Source organism: Lonchura striata, chromosome 20, assembly GCF_050655825.1.
Source record: "Lonchura striata isolate lonStrDom1 chromosome 20, ASM5065582v1, whole genome shotgun sequence".
In the NCBI taxonomy this organism is placed as follows: Eukaryota; Metazoa; Chordata; class Aves; order Passeriformes; family Estrildidae; genus Lonchura; species Lonchura striata.
In genome coordinates this window covers 3,333,167-3,354,814 of record NC_140722.1, presented here as the reverse complement: position 1 = coordinate 3,354,814, position 21,648 = coordinate 3,333,167, and the positions used below count along the sequence as shown (strand labels likewise).

The window sequence follows — 21,648 nt, the reverse complement described above, 5'->3', positions numbered from 1 at the left end:
ATAAATGTCTGGATTTTGTTGGGAAGTGGGTTTGGGTTGTTTTTTTTTAACGCGCTGTCTGCTTCTCCAGGTTATGGTCTAATAGTTATATACCCTTGTGCTCTTAATATAAATATTATTAATATTTGTGTTCTTAATAGCAATATTATTAATATTACCATCACTGACCAAGAGCTTGGAGGAAAATGGTGCAAAGAAATGCTGAAGCAGCACTGCTAACCAGGTAGTTGTATGACACTGCTGCTTAGTTGTAAGGAGTCTCCAACGAGAATGAGCTGTTGGACTAAAAGCCTGCTCAGACTGCAGTATTGACTTGAAGAGAAGTGTTAACTTGAAATAACTGCTGTAAAAATCCCTTAAAAAACAATCCTTGTACTTCTCTTGATCTGCTCATCATGACATCCTCTAGAGGATGAGTGTTTGTCAAATGTTTTCTAGAGAAGTGAATTTCCAAGTATTCACCAGGTCAGACATCAGCAGTGAACAGGACAAAGATCTTCCTTCCTTTGTCCCAGGGGAGCCTCCTGCCAGCCTGGATCTCCTCAGGGACCTGGTGCAGCTCCTGTGTGGTTGGGTTGGTGCAGCACAAAGCTGGTGTGTGAGAAATGCAGCTGTTGTAGAGGTACAGTCATTGGAGCACCCAGTGGTGGTCTACTCTGAGCAGGACCTGTGCTGGATTTAGCACTCCTTTCCACACCTTTGGGAGGTTTTTGGTGGCTGGTCAGTGCAAAGCTGCCCAGCTGAACTTTTCAGGTTCCCTGGGCTCAAAGGGAGCAGATTATTAACCACAAACACAATTTACAACCCTGATACGGCCTTAAATAGGGCAGGAGCTGCTGTAACTCTGATCTCCCCTGCAAGCAGGGCAGGGCTGTGGCTCACCAGGTGTCTGCCTTCAGCTGCAGCTGCTCCATCTGCAGAAGCAGGTGGAGATGTTTGGGGCATAGGGAAAACACAGCTGGGAGAAGTTAAGAGCAGCCCTGGGAGGTGCTGGCTCACCTGGGCAGAGCACATCCCAGAGCAAGCTCGAGGTAATAAACTCAGCTTCACCTTGGCCACAGCCCTGGGTAGCATTAATGAAATGAAGAGGAAATAAATGTGTTTGAGCTGCTTTAGTTTTGCTGGGTTTTTCCCTCAGCAGTGACAGCCAAATCAAATTAGATCTTTCCAGAATACTGCAGTTTAACTGCCTCTGCCATCAACTCCAACCCCACTTTAGAGGAGCTTTGCTGATGAATCTTTCTTTTTTATCTCCTGCTCCAGGTTTTTATTGCTTTTTAAGTTGAGATGTCTCTTTCTTATTTTTCTCCCTGAGTTGTTTGTGGTTTTTTTAATCTAACGCATGATGTAGAAAATGAAGATTTTGATGACTTTTGAAGTTTCAAGTTTAGTAAACCTGAGGTTTGAATTGAAGGTAATTCTTTTCTTGCTTTTTCCGCTCTGTGCATGGAAATTAACTTCACCATATAGATGTTTAGGTTCTTCTGGCTCTTGAAGTTGTCTGAACAAGTATGTTCAGTGCTTGGGGTAGAAGACACCTGCCTGCTTTGATGGGATGCTTTCAGCAAATGTTCCTTTCAGCCTATTGTAAAATCTTCCCTTTGAGTTTCCATCCTCCTGCACAGGGATGCTGACACCTGGATGTGAAATCCTTGGATCTAGGGCAGGCAGCTCCTCAGTAATGATTTCCTGATAAGGGACTTAGGGTGGAAAAATAAGTTTTGGGACCTTTTCATGACGCTCTCCTCCCCATCTCTCTGATTCTACCAGGAATTATGTTCTTAGTGCTGCTGGTTGGTGTGGAAAGAGCACTCAAGAGAATGAGTGCAGCTCTGGGTGAGGGGTGTCACCCTGGATCTTTGCTGGACACACTTGTGGATGCAAGGGTTGGGGACAGCTGTGGTGGTGTTGGAGGAACCTGATGCCTGCATCAGTTCTGAGTTTCCTTTTTAGCTCAGTTGTTTCAAGCTGCTGCATGTTAGATGCTGGAAGGTGGAAAGGCTGGGTGGGTGGAGTGCTTTGTCTGCCTGGTTTTCTCCAGCCCTTTCTCTAGGGTGAAGCAAAGTGTAGCTTTTTGAGATTCGGTTTTTACCTGTTGTGTGTTGTTGAATGGGTTTGTGTCAGAGGGATCTTGTGATTGGATCATCCTTCTGTTGGAAAATGTCCATCTGTCGAGACAGAAACTTTCCTTGGGAGCAGTGTGTTCTCAGGAGATCAGATACCACCCTAAGCACTCCATATCTGTCTTTGCTAAACTGTACAGCGTGGCCTAAATAAGTATTTACTGATTTGGGTCTTTGGCATCCTGGTAGAGCTCTGGCTGCTTGACCTTTGGCTGTCCTCATGTCCTCTTGATTTGTGTAATTTTGGAACAAATAGTGGGGTTTTTTTTGTTTGGTTTCAGTTTTGGTTTTTGGTGGGTTTGGTTTTTGTTTATTTGTTTTTAAAATAATCATATGAAAGGGGAAGATTTTAAATCCAGGTTTCACAAGGTAGGGCTGTTCAGGCCCAGGGCTCCAGTTTGTGAAGGCAATAAACAATGTCCTCAGCTCCATCTGGGGTTGACCTTGGGGATGGATGAATCCTGGCAGGTCCTGGGGGATCCAGCAGCACCACCAGACACATTGTGGTCCCATTAATGCCTTTACTGGGAGAGGAGGGCCCACCCCGGTGTGACCAGCTGAGCTTGGCTGTGACTCTTGGAGGAACAGTGTAATGGGAATGATAGAGTGTTGGGCCAGAAGAGAAAAATTCATGTTAGCCTGAATATAGCTTTTCATCCTCTTAAAATTCTTCTGCTTCTTTGAAGTGTGAATCCCAGATGCTACAAAAGTATTTTTCCAGACACGGCTGTGCTGTCTTGCTGTGCATTTTCCACCAAATTGCTGAATTACTGTTCTCCTTCTGCTCTTCATATTTTTTTTTTTTTTTCATGGCTTTATCTATTCGCCTGTATGTTTTACATGGCCAAAACTCATTCCTGTCTCCCATACCCATCTGAGTACTCCCTCACGAGGCAGCGTTCCCACCGGGCTGTGGTGGAGGACAGGAATGCTGGCTTTTTTTCCAGGAAACTTGTAAACACGAACTTCCTGTTGACACGAGCTGTAAATCTGCAAATAGGCTCTGCTTCCGGCAGGAGGGGAAAGTAATAAAATTTCAGGTCCTTGTTCACTGTGCCTGGTCCTCCTTGAGCTGCATCCAAGCACTCCAGAGGCAGTGGAAGCACAGAGAACCTGATGATTGCTCTGTACCTCTGGAAATGAGTCTTTCCTTTGATTTTTTTTTTTTTTTTTCTCCTTCAGGCACCCAAACAGATGCAATGCTAATAGAAGCCAGTTGGAGAATGTCAAAACCCTGATGACTCCAAAATGATGCTTCATTTGCTTGTTTTCCCCTTTCCTTTCTCACTGCCTCTCCCACCACCGAGCTGATCTTCAGTTTTGGAGAGTTAACTCTGTCTTACATCCACACCAGGCATTTTGGGATAACGAGCTGGCCAAAGTCTGGCAGAATTGGCAGAGCACACCATTAAGTTCCCCATGGCACACATTTTTGGGAGGCTGATGCATGCTTTAATTCTGGAAGGGTGACAGGGTCAGGTAGCAGACACCTGGGCAGGTGGCTGAGCTTGCTCAGCAGATTCCAATGAATGGTTGGGAGGACAGTGATGATTTTCAGGATCAGCTGCTGGGGAAGGGACGGAGGCAGACAAGGAGCCTGGAGATGGTGGAAGCAGAGAGTGGTGAAGGGAAGCAAAAATACGGCAAAAAAAGCAGATTAAACAAAGAGATGAAAAGCATGGTAATGGACACAAAAAGGAAGAAGTGGGTACAGGACACAACAACGAGGAGCAACAGGCAGGATAAAAGGAGAGCCTGGCTGGAGGCCCTTAATGAACATGCCATTAATGAACCAGCACGGGGCTGTGGCCGATGTCCAGCCTGCCCCTGACCTCTGCTCTGCCCTCTGGCCGGGCTGGCTCTGCCCGGGCTCCGTGCCCTGCCAGCGCTCCGGCCGGGATGGGAGGCACATGGCAGCGGTGAAAGGGGAGCCTCTGGCCCTCCCTGTGCCTGGGTGGGCGTGCTGGGCCTTTCGTAAACTAATAGCTCCCAGCAGTGCTCCTAAATCAGACTTTGTGGAGCCGGGAGCGCAGCGCTGGAATGCCGGGCCAGGCGCAAAGGGCTGCGCTGGGCTCTTTCTTCTGTTCTCGCTCCCCAAAGCCAGCGTTTGTTAGGTCTAAAGGGTCAGCGGGGAGCAGGAGAAGAAAAATGGGTAAAAAGGAAACGGAGGGAAAACTAGCAAAATCCAGGTTTGAAATGTGGGGTTTGTGGTTGGTTAGAAGGAAAGGAACTCTGCTCACTGCTAAACCTGCAAAGCCAACAAACTGGGATGCTGCTGGGGAGCCTTGCTTAAAATCCACAGATGGTGGTTTTGCTGGGTGTCATAAACAAAACAACGTGGGATTTATTTTTTTTTTAAGGGAGACTGGAATTTGGATATTTTTAATCAATGTTACCAGGTTAGTGACAACTAATTAATGAGAAAAGAACCCTGCTTGGGTGGCTGTGTGGTGGGGAGGTACCACTTTTCTCCTCTGAAACACTGGGAAAGGAGCAGACCCCAGCAGCCCTTACAAATGTGCAGTCCCAGGGCTTGGAGCAGAAGGAAGCTCAGGGTGAAGTTGGAAAAAAAAAGAGCCCAAGATAAAGAAGGAAAAGCTCTTTCTGTTAATAGAGCCTGAGAGAAAGAAGGAAAAGCCATTCTCAGGGGAAGAGCCAGAGCTGTGGCAGGGAAGGCACCAGGGGAGGGAGGTGCTGGAAGCAAACTGGGATGTAATGAGCCTGCTGTAGGGAAGGAGATTAGGATGCATCACATGCGTTTTATTACTCATAGTGGCCCCTGGATGAGGCAAAAAATCCAAATTCTGCTGCTGCTTTTTTAGGCTTTAACCTGTGCTTTCTTGATTGCAAATGGTTTTCCACTTGTGGTGGTGAGGAGCACTGTGATCCTGCAGTAGGGTGCCTGATCCAGGACTCAGCTCTCAAAGCCACCACCTCACCTGGAAAAGGGAGGATTTTGGCTTCCAAAGCCTTTAGCACCATAAACAGGTGCTAAAGAGGATGGTCCTGCAAGGAGTGGGGCAAAGCTGTCAGATGCAGTCAGCAAATTGGGTTTTCTAAAGTAGTGGAGAGGTGGCTGAGAGCTGCAGCAGAGCTCCATCCACAGCTTCCAGTGCTAGGAAGGCTCCTGGTCTGGGTGTTGGGCAACTAAAGTTGAGAATCACTGAAATGACAATTGGAGGGGAGTGGATGTATGTATTTGAACAAATCTCTGTAATCAAATGGCACTGCTATTGATCTGGAAAATACTGTCAAGCTGCAGGGCTGTTGGACTAGAATTAATCCTCTGCAGGCTGGATTTTACTCTCTCTCCAAATAGGATTACTCATTTTTTCCATATTTCTGTGTTTGGTTTAAATACCCGTGACAGCTACAGAAGCTTGGATTTCTAATCAGAGCAAGGGTGTTAGATTTAGGAATTGGTTTGTTGTTTTGGAGGGGATATTTTTGCATAGGACATCAGTTCCTCCATGTTTTTTCTTTACATATGTGGCCACAAGAATAAAGCATCATGTGCTTAGGTGATGTGTGTCCCCTCCCTTAATGGGTGGCCAGGAGTCGTTTCAATAACTTTCTCAGATTGAGTTTAACTCCTTGTTGCATCTTTGCTCCCCCTGATTGTTTTGGGGATTTTTTTGGCGATGTCTGATTGTGGATGTTCTGGGTGTAAAATTCTTCCAGTTCAGTGAAGGCCAACTTTTAATGTGGTTTTCTCCCTCTCTGAGGAGGATCAAAATGGCACAAAAGCCAAACACTGCTCATGTTCACTCCTGAAGGGGCAATGTGATTGGATTTGGATTTTGTTGAGGGCAGAAACTCTTCTGCTCTGGGGAGAGGCTGGGGATGTGCAGCCTGGAGAAGAGAAAGTTCCAGGGAGACCTTAGCGCCCTTTCCAGTGCCTAGCAGGGCTCCAAGAGAGCTGGAGAGGGACTTTGGACAGGGGTCTAGAAGTGATAAGAGGGTGTGCCTTGGCAGGATTAGACAGGATATTAGGATGGAATTGTTCCCTGTGAGGATGGGGAGGCCCCTGGATCCCTGGAAGTGCCCAAGGCCAGGTTGGACATTGGGGCTTGGAGCAACCTGGGACAGTGGAAGGTGTCCCTGGCAGGGAGTGGGACAAGATGAGCTGTAAGATCCCTTCCAATCCAAACCTTTCTCCACGATTCTGTGACAAATTAAGCTTGTTAACATAATCTGCCATGTGCTAATTCAAATAATGGATGTATTGAAAAGAGGATGTTTGTTAAATGTGATAAATTTGCCAGGAATGGAGAGATCTAATCTCTGTTTTGGAAGTTGAGCTTGAGCTCAAGTCACTGAGTGTCCCTTGTAACTCCACCAGCATCGCTTCAAAGGGAGCAGCCCCTTCTTGGCTCCACTGTCTTGTAAGGCATAAAGAAGGCAATAAAATGTTTGACTTTCCTGCCAGACCTGAGCCTGGAGGAGGAGGATCCCAATTGGTTTCCATCAGATTCCAGTTAGCATGAATTTACGGTTTCTACTTAGCCTGATAAATGGCTTTGGCTGCCTTTAGTGCATTTGGATTTATTTTTCTGTGCAATGGAAAGTGGTCAGCTTAAAAAGGCAAAGGCTTTCCAGGGTTGCCTTGAATTTAAGTGAAGCTTCTTTCTGAGGTAAGAACACAGCAGGCAAAAAATAAATCCAAGGCACATCGTGAAGTATCTGTGGAATAGCAGAGAAATCAGAAGCAGTTCAGGTCTCTTGTGCTCGCTGTGGCACCGGGCTGTGATAGGCATAAAAATTCCACTGCAAACTGGAAAAATTCTTCAGATTTCCTAGCTTTCCTCAGAAACCACACTGAGCAGCAGGTATCAATAGCTCCCAGTGTTCAAACTTTGCTTGCATCGTTCTTTCCATGGAACATTCCCAGGAGAAGAAAGCAGAAGCAGATTAGCATGGTGAGCAGGGGAGAGCAGTTCTCCCCATGCTGCCTGCACTTCTGCTTCCTTCTGCTGTCCTGGTGATGTCTGGGCTACAAAATCTGCTTTAGTGCATATTTAGGAGCAGACAAGCCTCTTGGGAACTGTGAGAGGGGTCAGTAGATGACATGTGGATGGACTCCTCGTGCCAGGTTGGATGGGGGTTGGAGCAACCTGGAGCCCTGGCACAGGGTGCCCAGAGCAGCTGTGGCTGCCCCTGGATCCCTGGCAGTGCCCAAGGCCAGGCTGGACAGGGCTGGGAGCAGCCTGGGACAGTGGAAGGTGTCCCTGCCCGTGGCAGAGGTGGGATGGGATGAGCTGTAGAATCCATTCCAACCCAAACCACTCTGGGATTTTGTGATTCTATACTTCACGGACCTGCCTCTGCCAGTGGTGAGCTTAGGGATAGGTCATGGTTTGGGTGAGCTGAGGCACATGGATCATATGTAAGACACAATCCATGAGCTTTTCAAAGAAGGTTGGGCAATGATTTCCACTCAGGGCACCCTGGTGTACATACTTTTTATACCTGGAGAACCCAAAAGCACGCATTTGTCTTTCTTACTCTAATGGTGAGCCATGAGGGCTGGCTTATTCCTGCCTCCCTAACAAGAAGTGGGGATGTCTTCCCTGAGGATGGTGGAGTTTTAGACACTGGGCTGTGGACACAGTGATGAAGAGTTGTGTGCCTTTTCATAAAGGTTTATAAAGTCATTGTAACTATACTTAAAATACTTGCAGTGACCTGAGTTCTTGACATTTCAAAGTGCTTTAGGTTGTAAAAACATTGAAGTGATTTATTTGGCTGTGGGTTGACAACGGGTAGTTAGAACCCAGTTGTCACAGTTGTGGACAGCTTTGGTTTGTGTGAAGGGTTACAAGCTTTTCAGGTCCTTAAACTGAAATATGGTTAAAAAAAGCAGGCAAGGGAACACCTGGTGCTGGTTACCTATTTCATATAAAGTCCCATTATCCCTGCCCCAGGATGTCCCCTTTGCCTTCTGAGGGTACTTCTCATATGGCTTTGACCCAAGGACCTGACAGATGCCAGGTGGCATCTCTTGAGCGTCTGCTGTTCATCACAGAGCATGCCCTGCTCTGTCACACTCACACCAAAGTCAGCTTTTGAGTTCCCTGCCCAGTTCAGGCTGGCCTGGCCATGGTGGGACAGGGCAGCACAGGCAGCAGCGGTGTCTGATGCTGGATTCTTAACGCTGGGAGCACAGGGCTGCATCCATCTGCTGGTGCCATCTCCACTGGGGACAGAGCTGCAACATGAGCTTGCTTCTTAGAAAACGTCAGAGAATCCACATGAGAGCCACTGCTGTCACCACGACCCGCCCAGGGATGGCTCCTGTTGGGGACCTCACAGCCTGAGGTGCCAGGGAGCCAACCATGAGATGAAGTCCATAGGAAAATAACTTTATTAGTTCTGCTGTTGGTGGAGATGCTTGGGTTGTGCCTCCCTTCATTGTGTAATTTAGAGATGGTTTTTCCATCTCAGCTTATGAAATATTGAGAGCTTTGCTATTTTGCGCAACCTCCATCAGAAGTGTCAGAAGCCCCAGCGAGCTGAACTTTCTGAACCTGAATGTTTTATTGATGTGCCTTTCCAGCAGCCCCTCCAGTGGGGACTGGGGTGCTGGGAGGCACTGTTGGATCTGCCTGTTCCCAACCTGTTTTGCTGCCTGAGCATCATCTCTTGGGATGCTCCAGGTGTTTGTGTGCTGATACTTCAATGTGATTCACTTCTTTTTTCTTAACTGAAGCATGTGGAATTGCTGCTCTTGGGTGAGGTTTGGAGGGAGAGCTGCTGTAAACCTGTGCTCCCTCTGCCTGCAGCCAGGCTGCTCTTCTCAGAGTGATGTGTTTGCCCAGCCACGGAAGTAGCAGCTCCATGTGTTCCTACAACAGCCCAAAAATCTCCTGCCCAAATTGCCCCCCCATTATCATGCAGCATCCTGCCTACACTGGGAGGCCTGTCCTCTCCTCGGCAGGAGGAGATCGTGGCCCCTGTGTTCATGGACTCATGCCGTGCCTGCTTGCTGAATGCTTTTTAATGCTTCCTTTAAAGCAGCTTTCTCCCTTTACAGCCTTTTCCCCCTCCCAAGGGAAGCAGAGGTACCTTAAACTAATTAGGAGTAAGCAGCAGAGAAGCCAGGGTGAAGGGTTAGGTGAGATGCCAGGGAACAGTACCTCCAGAAGGTTTATGGACATAGCAGTTAGCAGTAGCCTGCCAGGGCACTAGGAATTCCATAAAAAGGAGCATTTTGCTGCCTGTGAACAAGTAACAATCCTGTCATGCCTACACCAACTGTGGAGAATTTGGCATGTATGATTTTTGGACTTGTGAAAAAGCAGCATCCCCCAGCTTGAGCAGTGTCAGGCTCTTAGTTTGCTGGCTGGGGAAGCGTTGAGGTCCCTGGTTCTCAAAAAAAGTAGCTGGAGAGAGAGGTGTTGTTGACTGCAGAGGTTTGGAAAGGATCAAGATCTGAACCTGTTAAGCTGTAAGGACTGAAGCAGTGGATCCCTTCTGAGATCTTAAAATGTGCCTGTGCATGGTCTGCAGGCAAAATGCAAACACTGCTTCTCCTCCTGGGGCTGTTTGAGGGGAGCTGGCAGTGGGATGGTGTGGGGCAGGATGGTTTGGGCAGTCTGGAGGGGTGATGGCCCCTGCTCGGGGCAGTCCCCCGGCAGGCAGGGACGTGGCCAGGAATGCTGTTGTGTAAATCCGTGTTTGCCCAGCGCCCGGCTGGCGCTGAATGCTGCCGGCCTGATGGGATTAGTCAGGGGCCTCCTTCATATCTGTTGTTCACGCCGCACCTCGGGGAGCAGCCTGTCAGGATTACCAGGAGGTTTGTAGGTGGCACAGCAGCCACGTCTGTGCGTTAATGGGAGGAGGAAAATGCTCAAATGTGGTCCTGCCCAGTGGGCTCCTGCTCCGGGCCTCCCTCGCTGCTCTGAGATCTCTGGTGGAGTTTACTCCCGGCATAAAACATTTCAGATTTACATTTTCCTTTAACACTTCCTCTTCGAGCCGGGTAGTATGTTACACATTTAATTGCTCTTCCTTTGAATTTTCCAGTCCGCGTTTGGTACCCTTGCAACATCAGTATCTTGTTATCTTGTTGTTGCTTCTAATTGCTAACACATGCCAGTTTTCCAGCGCCGCAAACTCTGGCACTGGGTTTGCTGGGGGGGGGGGGGGGGGGGGTGGAGTTTGCAGCGAAGATTTACGTGCATGGGGAAACCTTCGGAAAATTAATCCGCCGGTTTACCCACCAGCTCATCCCGGTTTCCAAAGCCAGGGCTGAGGCAGAGGCTGCCGTGCCCCCGCTGCCGCACAAGGCTGCTTTGGGGAGGGGGGCGGCGGAGCTGCTCCTGCCGCTGCCTCGCTGTTGTGCCGGCCATAAACAAACCGGGTGTATTTAACAAGTTAATGTCAGGCGGGCGGCGAGGCGCTGGTAGGTGTGTGCCTGGTGACATCAGCTGGCGAGCAGCCTGGCAGCAGCGCGGCGCAGGCAGGAGCAGGCAGGGAGCCCAGGGTGTGTGCCTCTAAGCTGGGTATTCTGGCAAGGTGGAGAGCTGGTCTGTTTGGCAGGACCTTCCCATCTGGGATCCATCTGTGTTTCCCTGGAATCGGACAGGCGGCTCCAGGCAGTGAGAAATCGCAGATGTGCGGGACCTGACACATGTCCAGCTAATGAAAGGAGAAGGCAGGCTGGGCTCCGGCTGCGCTCGAAGATCACGGGCGGAGGAGGAGGAGGAAGAGCGCTTTTCTTTCTGTTTGAAAGAAACGAGGTGTATTGCACAGCAGCTGGATCCTTGCAACCTCGCTGGCTAGGGTAAGCAAGGAAAGGGATTATTTTGAAGCAGCGCTCGGCGTACCCGGGGCGGCGGGGGATGCTCGGGGGGATGCTCAGCCCTGCAAGGTTTGGGGAGCGCCTCGGCTTTCGCAGGCGGGCTGGGGAGAGCCTCCAGCTCGGGAGCAGGTACGGGGAGAGGCTGGGAGCGGCGGCCGCAGCGCTTTGCCAGCCCTGCCTCGGTCCTCTGCAGTGCTGGGGAAAACTTCAATAGCCCAGCCGGCTGCATGCGAGGGTTCTGCAGCTGAAAAAACACTAAACTCTCTCTGAGGAGAGCTGCGGTACAGCTCGTTCTGGGTTGCTATGGAATGGTTATTTTTTTTTTTCCTTCCCCCCCACCCCTGAGCAGAGAGCTGAGATTTGGCGTTTTCTGGGGAAGTGGCAATGCAGGAAGGGTTTTGTGTGTTTTAGCAGAACGTGGTTTTCTGCTGTGCCTAGGTTTACTCTGGTTTCTGCATGCCGGTATTGAAGCTGGGGTGGCGGGGGGGGGATTGAAAACTGCAGAGGTGGATTTCTTCCATTGGCTTCCAAATTTCCTTAATTTCCCCCGTGTTTTCAGGGCTTCTCTGCATTGTGTCAGAGGCTGCTCCCTTTTTGTCTGTGCACTCTGAGCAGCAACTGATGCTCCCAGCATCTAAATCTCTCAGATCAATCTTGTGATACCAGAACACACCTCCCCTATATATTTTCACTGTCAGGCTATAGACGGGCTGTATTTTCTCTTTTTCTATTGTAATCCCTGGATCTTGCATATTTAGTTTAAACCTGCCCTTTTGCTCTCTCCCTGTCTTTTGCAGTTGGAATTACTCCTCTGACCCTCTGGTGTAGCTTGTTGTAGAGATGCTTCTGTTGCATGTTTAAGCTGCTCCCCCAAATATTACCAGCTTTTTCTGCCCCCTACATCACTCGGCTCCTGTGGAATGATACTTAATCCATTTTATGTGCTGGAGAAATCCTGCCCAGCCACAGGAGATGCACCAAAATCAGCACTCAAAGTTTGGGGAGCTGAAATGTGGCTGAGCATCGCTTGCTGTCAGGCTGGAAAAAGAGAGAGGAATATTTGCTGGGCTGCCTGGTGCAGGGTAATTCCTTCTGGTGTTGCTTTGTCCGGGTTAGCTTTAAACATGCCAAATGACAGGGTTTCCTGAGGGAGAGCCTGGCTGGGCTCCCTAGCAGCGTGCTTGGGCTTCAGCTCTGTGCTCGGCCAGTTTGGCCACTCCATGGGCCACCTTAAGCTTTTCCTTCTTTTGCAGCATGTAAGCATTTGAGTAGAGGCTTTTAAAAATATTATATATTATAAGCCTGCTTCTAGATACACTCCAAACACACCTCCTGTGCATCTCTGGAGAGGAGGCAGGAGGAGGGTGTGCACTTCAGTGTCTCAAAGTGCACCAGCACAAAGGAGTGTGAAACCCCAAAAATGTCCAGCAAAGCCATAAGAGGGTGTGATGATATCTAGGAGCAAAGAGCTGTGCTGCTCTGCTGCAGCTCTCCTGGAGACTTCCCGAATTTGTGAAGGCAGCACAGCAGCTGCTCCTGTGGTCTCCTTGCGGGTCGAGCCCTGATTAAGCAAACGGAAGTTCTGCCAGCATCAGGGTAGCACCATTTGGCCATTAAACAACTAATTTGGTAGAGTCTTGCTCAAAGCAGGAAACTTTCCTTTTTTCCTCAGGCTCCTTTATTTTTAAAAAGGATTTAGGGTGCCTGATGAGCCGAGTGCTTAGATGAGAGGTGGTTGTATTTTGGAGAAGAGGGTGGCTTGAAACTCTGTTGCCTTACCTAATAATGTTATAGAAATGGTGCAGGACATCCGGGTGAAGACACTTTTTTCCCCCTACTATTGTCTGCTGGATTACATGATTTTCTACTATTAATACAGAAAAAATGTTTTGTCTGATTTTTGGAACTACCTAGGTTTCACCTAAATGACTGTGTGCCCTTCACAGCCAGGTAGCCCAGCACATCCAGCAGTTAGAGAAACACACAAATAATGCAAAACTCAGAGACTCCAGTGTGGGAAACAAGGAAAAAGGAGTAAAGCAAAGGCAGTTTGAGCAAAGACTGCCAACAGGAAAGTGCAGCTAAGCCAAGAGAAGGATTTTGAAGGGTTTGAGGAAGGAGCAGAATTGCTAAAGGCAAGAAGAATAAATCGTTAATCTGAGAACTCTATTACACAGGGAATGCCCCGAGGAGAAGAGCAGAAACTCCATTTAATAGTGAAAATGCCAAGCCAGGCTCTGCTCTGCCCAGGGACTGGAGCCACAGCCCCTGCTTACTTCCAAGATGCTGCTATTTTTGCAACTTGCATCTGCTGGTGTTGCAGAGGCTTGTTTAAACCTGCCAAAGCAAATGGAGCTTTGCTCACGTGAACCCTGGGTCAGGCTATTGGGTTTGGGGTTTTTTCTGGTTTATTCTTCTGAGTCTTACAGGACCAGGGTCCCCAAGAGAGTGGGGTTCCACTTAATGCTGCCTCCCCTGTCGCACTGAGTGTGAGTCCCAAATGATTTTACTGCTGCTTCACAGAGCTTTGTCTTGCGTCACCCATGGTGGAGTTTGGCTTGTAGAGGTTATCAGTGGTTGGACAGGTTTGTGTGGTTTGACTGCAGGAGCTGAGTTTTCAAGTCAATCAGCCCTCCAGTCTCCAAATTGACCCATAAATGCAGTAACCACCAGCAGCATTTAGCAGGAGGCAGCGCTCTCTCACAGTTACGGGATGGGATGGGGGAGCCAGGTGGCCTCTTGTTTTCTCCAGATCTGTTTTTTTAAGGTTTGGACAAAAAGCAAGATTTGTTTGATGTGTATGTGTGAGGTTTATAGTATAGCTGGAGAGCTGAACACAGTCATTTGAGGACTTGGGCACATGGAGCAGATCTAAGTGAATGCTGGCTAGTTTTTAAATCTGAGCAGAAGACAGTCATAATCTGTTGCCTGTTGAGGTTTTTTCCCATTATAAGAGCTGGCTTATCCATACTTGTTCTGGGCTGGATTATAAGCTTGCCTTTATCTAGTGACCATTTCCATATCTGATTGCTTGTTAGGAGCTAGGTATGAAATGTGTTTCGACAGGCACTCCAGAGCAGTCCCTGGGGGCAGCGTCACTGCAGGTCTCTGGGAGTCTGTTCAACTTTTATTTTTATGAGGGAGACTGCCTTAATTCATGCAGCGTTCAGGGAACGGCTGGAAAAACCTTTGTTTAGAGCGGGAGCAGCAGCCAGGAAGAAATGGTAAGTGGTGATCCCACAGTTAAAGTGCAGCACAGAGAGGCTTGGGTTCAGTTCCTGGATCTGCAAGCAATTTTCTGAGGCAGGACCTTGACCTTAGCACGGCTTTGTGTGTCAGCAGCTTATGTCCGACAGGACAATAGCAATTTCAGAGGTTTCAAAGCATTTTAAAGTGTAACTATCATGCCTTTTATTGGGCTGGGCAGTGGCATTTTTATAAGCTAAGCTTGAGGTTTTAGAATAATGCGTATTGAATTTCCTCAGCGCGCTGCCGGCCACAGGATTCCCATCTCTGGTGGCTGTAGCACGACTTGGGGTATTGAAGGAGGACAGTCACAGGTGGCCAGAAGAACCATTTAGAAGAACCAACACTTGCAGATCTTCAAAGCCAAGAGTCAATTTTCCTTCCTCGCCTGGTCCGTGGCGGCGGGATGCCGCAACCTGCCGGCGGGATGCCGCGTAACCATCCCATCCCTTTCACCAAAAAAACCCCTCGAAAGCCCCAAAAGTGTCGCCAGCCGTGGCGGAGGGGAGGATGAGGAGGGCTGCAGCTCGGACCTGTTGCAGGGGGAGCGGGCATTGTGCGAGCAGATGTGGCGGGCGCTGCCGCTCCTGCGCTGCCCGCAGCGCCAGGTGCAGCCATTGTTCCGCTGCTCCCCATTCAGCCGCTCCCGCATTGTTCCTCCAGGAAATTAGCATTAAAAACCCATCCCAAACCCCCACGTCCCTCAACTGCAGGTGACTGTTATTGGCCCCAGCTGCCACCCTTGTGCTTGATTACTTCCATATGGGGCTGTAGCAAGATGTAGGATCCACTTATTGATTTTTTTTTAATATTTTTTCACCCTTTTTTTATCCCCAGCCTTTCCCTCCGCCCCACACAGACCCTTCAGCTTCAACAAAACCCTGAAATCTATTAAGCCCCCGATAGGCTCCAGTTGCTGTTACAACTGGGATGAACATTTTACAAGCAAAGCTAATTACACCCTTTCTGCTTTCTTCCTTTCTTCAGCCCCCACCCCATAAATGTAAAATAACCAGAGGGCAATTGGTAGTAAATTAAATCTTTCCAGTGTCCTGAGAGGAGGTTTCCTTGCTAACAGGAAGAAGTCTGCTGGGCTTTAGATGTTTTGTTATCTGGGTTTGGGCTTGTTGGTTTTTTTAGTTTTTTGGGTTTTTTTTAACTAGAAGATGGGAAACTCTGGCATACTGCTGTGACACACCTATTAAAGGGACACACAGATCCCAGCCTAGGTCTGGATAGGAAAGGAAAACATAATTAAACAAGTGAGATGTTAATTTGTGAGTGTAGTCAGCTATTGAGAGGAGCCAAGGAGAAACTCCATGCCAACTGAGGTTACAAATTTCTAAGAGCAATGTGATTTTCTCCTGGTATGATTTATCTACAGGGCAGCAGGTTCCATGAAAATCCAAATCTCCTAAAATAACCCCTGGCATAGTACTGGCATGGAGCACCCTGGATTTTCCTCAGCACAAGATGGGCTACAGTTGGCAAGAGGAGGAGGGAGGGAGCATCCCTTGCTGCCCTGCCTGGGCCTGGGAAATGCACCCGCTGTTCAGAGGCACGCTGGGGAACACGGCTGGGTCACGTCCTGTGACGTGCCTTGGGCCCACGCAGCCCTGACCCACTTTGTGCCAGGCTGGAGTAGAGGAGGGTGGCAGCTCATGCCTATTGTAAATGCAGGTGAACTCGGTGGGCAGAAATGCTGATGTCTGACTCCAGTTCAGAAGGCTGAATAATTTCTTTATTATAACTATACTGTAATACATTAATATACTATTTAAATGGGATACTAAAACTACAAACCTACTTTTTCTAACTATCATATCTAACTCACAACTCCTGGCCTTCTCACGAGAGTCCAGCCCCAGGTGGGTTGGATTGGCCATCAGGCTCAAACAATCCTCACCAGAATCAAATCAAGCAGTCACCCCAGGTTAACAATTCTCCAAACACATTCTACATAGGAAAAACAAGGAGCAGAAATAGAAATTGTTTTCTCTTTTTTTCCTCTGTTCTTCTCTATGAAAAATCCTGAAAGAGAGAAGAATGTGCTTACCGCACATGCCCGTGCTGGAGGCATCAGGCAGAGCTTCCCTCTGTGCCCCTGTCCAAGCAGCCTGGGGGCCAAAGCCCTGACCCAGGCCTGAGGTTGGTTGGTCACACCTCTCTGGAGAAGTGTTGTGTTTCCCTCACCCAGCTGGACCCCCAGAGGCTGTGCTGGTGGGGTTTGTGCTGGAGGTTCCTGCCAGAGCAGTTTGTGTGCGGATGGTGGTCCTTGGAGCACCATGGAGATGTTCCTGCTGCTGCCTGGGCCTCAGGGGCTGCTCTGCCCTACCAGAGCCTCGTAAGCCTCAGCTGTTCCAGCTTGGGAGACCATTCCTCAGGGAATCATCACCTTTTGTGGCTTTGCATTCTTGATGGTGCCCCAGCAGCCACTTCCATGGGATATCTCTTGTTCCTGCTGGTGATGCACTGAGCAGTCAGAGCAGAGACCTGGCAGGGCAGCATTACAGAGGTACTGCAGTGTCCCATCATGGTACAGATGCAGGAAATGATCCTAGAAATGCCCCTCTCTGCTCACAGAGACATGGAAGATCTATCCATAATGGAGAATGACATTTTATTCAGCAAACAGAGTCACTGCACTGAGACTTTGCTCAGATACAAAAGTCTTTAGGGACAGCTGGAGCTTGGTTGGTTGATCTCAAGATTACAGATGCAAACTTACTTATGGCTGGGGAGTGGACTTGCCCTAAGGCTTTGTGTCTCAGCATTGGTGCTCCACCATTTGTCAGGCTGACCTTCAGCACGAGCTGCATCGTGTCTTTGACACATGGGACCTGCCAATGTAGATTGTGAGGATTTAAAATAAAAATTCTGGTTGCTATCTGAGAATATTGTTCAGCTGTAGTACTTGATTTATTTACTGCGCATCCCTCCTCCCTGATCCAGACCTCTCCTGGCTTGGCTGCCTGGCATGGACCACCCAGCTCTTCCTGTGGAGCATCTGTGCAGGTGCAGTGGTGGGAAAGGTTGTGGACTTCTAAAAAATCCCAGCTCTTAGGGGTGCTCTGCAGCCTGGGTAGAGCCACCAGGTACAGCAGGTCAGAAGGTAGATGAAGGAGGCAAGGCAAGCTCATGGAATATCTCGAGTGATTTTCCTCAGACTTGTTTTAAACCCTTCAAAGTCAAATCTCAAACTTAGGGGGTTTCTTCTCCCTAATTAAATTAACAGGCCATATGGTGTTTACTGTGAGCGCCTGCAATATGGAAGGAGCTACCTCCTGGATCACTTTCTTTTTTCAAAAGCTGCTGCTTTACCTGATGTCAGTGTTCTGAAATGTTCTTTTCAGCAGCGGGCATGAGGGGTTATTTCTGCCACCTCAGTGCTGTTGGTGTCACCTTCTGATCCCAGGGTTGAGCTGTACCATAACCTGTTTCTGCAGCTTTCTTTGTTTTTTCTTGTTTTTTTTTCTTAGGCCATTTTTCTGCTTTTTCACTTGCAGGTGGCAACTCTTGTTCTTGGAGCTGAGAAAACTAGAAAACAACTCAGGGTGGTTTTTTAGGGGGTGCTGGTGTTTTCTTTTGACAACTGCTACCATTTTTTTTCATTGAAGGTAACATGACCGTTTTGGGAATATGTGAAGTTGCAAGTTTTGTGGAGTTTTGTTCTTTATTAATGGGGTGGTTTTAAAGAACTTACTTTGCATGTTCTGCTTTTATCGTTGCATGAAATGTGGAGGAGGAAGTGAAGACCTTGAGGAAGAAAAATCATTGGGTTTTTATAAGATCCTTGCAGTTAGCTGAACAGGAAACAGGGTAAGAATCTCTAAACTTGTAGAAGAAGTCAAGGAATGGGAAGTCTCTGATTTTTCTGTTTGTTTTGAGATGCCCTCACTCTTTTAGCAGGGTTTTTTGGGTGATCATCATTTGTGTGTGAGTGCACTTGCTGTGAGCTCACCCTGCATCTCTCCAGTGGCGTACCTTAACCTCCCTCTGCGATTTTTAACTTGTTGGTACATCTATTCCATAGGAGCTGGGTGACCCTTCATCTCCAGCCAGTCTCAGCTGCTTGTGGGGTGTCTGAGCTCCCAGGAACAGATCCATTTGTGGCCGCTGAAAACACCCTGCCACATTAGCATATTCCTGCAACGTATGCTCCAAGGGTGTTTCTTTGCAGAGAAGCCTCTCTAAAGATAGCATCGTGAAGTTCTGTGTTGTCAACCAGGGACACTTGATCTAAAAAACAACATTTGATACACAGACAAGGTTTGCAAGTGCCATCTGGATTCTGGGAGATGAGCTAGGTTGTCTCTGTTTTGCATACACTCACCAGAAAAAAAAAAAAAACAAGTGTGTGCAGGCGGATGAATTCTTCAGAATCACCTGAGCAGAACTGTTTAGTCCACATGAGTGTCCTCAGTGACATGGGACACCTGTGTAATGCCATACCACTGGGTATCATGTCCCCCTGGACCTTCTTAGGGTGCTGGAAATAATTCTGTAGTTCAGTGATGTATTATTGAAACCCAGGTGGGATCAATTGAAATTCTCTCACACCAGTAGTATTTTAATCTCCTTTCCAGCATACTGCAAGGCAGAACCTGCAAATGATGCAAAGCCCTGCAGAAATGGGTATCTTCTTAGGAAGGTGGGAACGCAAATGTCTTTGTCTGGCTTCAGTTCTGCCTGGTGGAGAGGCTGTCCTCAAACCCAGTGCTGAGAGAAACCTGGACACCAGGAAAACCTCAAGTAGCTCTACAGGGTTGGACAGCAAACTCCCTGTCCACATCTTCCCAGGGACATGTAGCTTATAGAATGTATTTTCCTTCAGGGCCTATTTCTTGACTTTCTAGTTATCCTCTCATATGCAAATCTAATTTGCCTAATGGGCTGTGAGTGTAATTGAAAGGCAGGCTGCACTTACACGATAGTGAAAAGTCTCACCTGTGCCCAGGCACAGATGGGGCTCTGCCTCACTGCTGCATCATTAGAGGAAATTTATAGGCACAGTGTCACAGGCTTTGCTGTGACCAGGGAAGGAAAATGGCAGTTTAGAACAAATTTGGGGGCTTGCTGGGTTGTTTTGTGCCCTGGTCTCACAACTTTGACAATTGAGGTTTTTGGGTTTTTGTCTTAACCTGTGTTCCAGTTGATGGGGAGCAGGTTAATGCAGGTTAGTGGTCACTACTTGAGGACAGCCCCTAAGAATGATGAATTGTAAAACCTTGTCTGTGCTGTGTGATGGGTTGAAAGCAAAGGCAGCAGCAGCTGAGCCAGCCTTCCCTCTCCAGTCCCTGTGCATCACTGAATCTCCAGAGGTTATCCATGGAAATTCTCCATCTCTGCTACCCACGAGAGGGAGGGGAAGGAGGCACACAGAAACAGCCACTGCTGTGCACTCATCTCTGCTGGGATCATTACTTGAACAGACCAAGAAATTGTGGATCCCCCATCCCTGGTAGTGTTCGTGTTCCAGTTGGACAGGGCTTTGGGACAGAGTGATCTTCAAGGTCCCTTCCAACCCAAACCATTCCATGATTCTAAACACTGAACTTTGATGGTTCTCCTGTCCATCCTGATCTCTCTGTGCCTGGATTCTACAGGGGATGCTGGCTCGTGGGGCTCCAGGTGCTACACCCCTCCAAAACACACCCCTCCAAAACACACCCCTAAGCATGTTCCTCCTGTGCTTCCAGTTCCAGGGGATGGTGGAAATTTCCCACAAGCTGCTCAGGCTTGGGGCACAGAGGAAGAGCCATTTGTGTAGTGGTGTGAGGAGTGTTTTTAAGAGGCAGAATTGTCATCTTGGCAGGGCTCCTGTGTGTGCCAGTGATGGCAGAGACTATTAGCTGGGCAGCACTGAATGCACTTAGCGCCCAAGTGAATGAAGTGAGCTCTCCACAGAGCCAGGGAGCTGGGGAGTCATTAGTGAGGCTTGGCTACCTCAGCAATATCAGCAGGGCACTGAGAGGGGTGCTGCTGTGGGCAGCAGTGCCTGGGCTGCCTGGGAAAGCCAGCCTGGCTGTGGGGCAAGGAACACTCCTGGTCACACAAGCTCAGGGTGGGTCACACTGGAAGGGACCACAGCAGGTGGGTCATCCCAGAGCATGTGGCACAGGGCTGTGTCCAGACAGTTCTGGAACACCTCCAGTGAGGGAGATATTTGCCCTCCCTGGGCATTCCCACAGAGTAAAGCAGTTTTTCACATTCATGTGTAACTTCCTGGGCATCAGTTCCTGCTCATTCCTCTTGTCCCCACAGAGCAGCGTTCCTGCTGTGACCCTTCCCTGCAGACACTGACAGAGGGATGGAGTCCCCTCTGGAACTTGTAGGAGGTTGTAAATAATGAGAATAAAAGAGATTTCCCAAATCTTTCCCAAGTTCCTCATGATTTCTTGGACAACTTGCCCGATTTTGGATAAAGTTTGGTGGAGCTTTAGTCCTGGGGCTGGCTGGCAGTGATGAGCTCCTGCTCTTCAGCCTCCATCTGGAGAAGGGAGATTCTGTGTTAAGAGTCTGCTTTATATTTGGAAATGGTATGACTTCAGGGACCCAAGGGGGATGTTTTTCTGTATCCTTCCTTGATTGCTTCATTTTGGGTTTGTGGTAGAACTTGGTTAGTGGTTTGTTTTGCACTGGATTTGGTTTCTGTTTTGTTTTTTTGCTAAAATGACCATTGTTTTCATCTAAACTGGCCCATCTGACTATGAGTTTCTGGACTGCTTTCTTCTCCAGATGGTCAGGATTTGTACCTTGTCTGTGCTTAACAAACAGGTTTGTTGTTAGTTTTGTTTTGTTTTTTTTTTTTCCTAGTTTAATATAGGCTTTTGTAATAGCCTTGGGTGTCCTTGGTATTATTTGTGGCTCCCTGTGGTCATGTTGGTTGTTATGGACTAAATGTGGTTTTCTGCCTTGAGATCTCACTTCTTTCAGAAGTGACCTTGCTTTTTTCTAATTGCTGTTATTTACAGTTATTGGTGGTGGTGCTTGAGCTGGTAGCACTGCTGCTTTGTGTCTGCCTGGTATGCAGAGATCTTTTTATTCCAGGTTGTGCTTTGCTCAGTTGGAGTACTCTCTACTCACTGGATACCCCTACTCTTAAACCCCAGACCTGCTATTCCTGTTCCCATTAGCCCAGATCACTGTGCTCAGTGATATTCATGATGCTCTAAGAAATCCAGATTTGCTCAGTACTGGTTGTTTTCTGAGGTCAGTGCTGATTTTAAGGTTCATTTATAGTGCTGGGGACCAAACCATCAAGCAGCAGGGTTTGGAAGATGGAGGACAGCAAGAGGGATGTCTTCTTAAATGGTTTTAAAGCTTGACTTTAAATTCGTACTGTATGTCTTTAGTAATCAGGTTTAAAGCTCCCAAATCTTGAGTCACTGGGTGAGTTTAATGTGGGTTTGAATTCATCCTTTTATTTTTAAAGATTTAATGATTTTCAGGCTGTTCCCCTTTTTCCTTGTGTTG

The 21,648-nt window shown here is 48.1% G+C and overlaps 1 protein-coding gene across 18 annotated transcripts in view; it reads left to right on the top strand.

Annotated features, from left to right (window-relative positions):
* Positions 1-21,648, top strand: part of CBFA2T2 (CBFA2/RUNX1 partner transcriptional co-repressor 2) — a 60,409-nt gene that overhangs the window by 12,075 nt on the left and 26,686 nt on the right. For 3 of the 18 annotated variants that reach the window (XM_085557952.1, XM_085557951.1, XM_085557944.1), the window contains exon 1: positions 10,597-10,908. The exons of 13 other annotated variants lie outside the window; for them this stretch is intronic. The gene's annotated coding sequence lies outside the window, so the exon portion shown is untranslated. Of the gene's footprint in view, positions 1-10,520; positions 10,909-20,929; positions 20,950-21,648 lie in introns of those variants that run through there. 2 more of the 18 variants (XM_085557948.1, XM_085557947.1) reach the window with 2 other exon arrangements.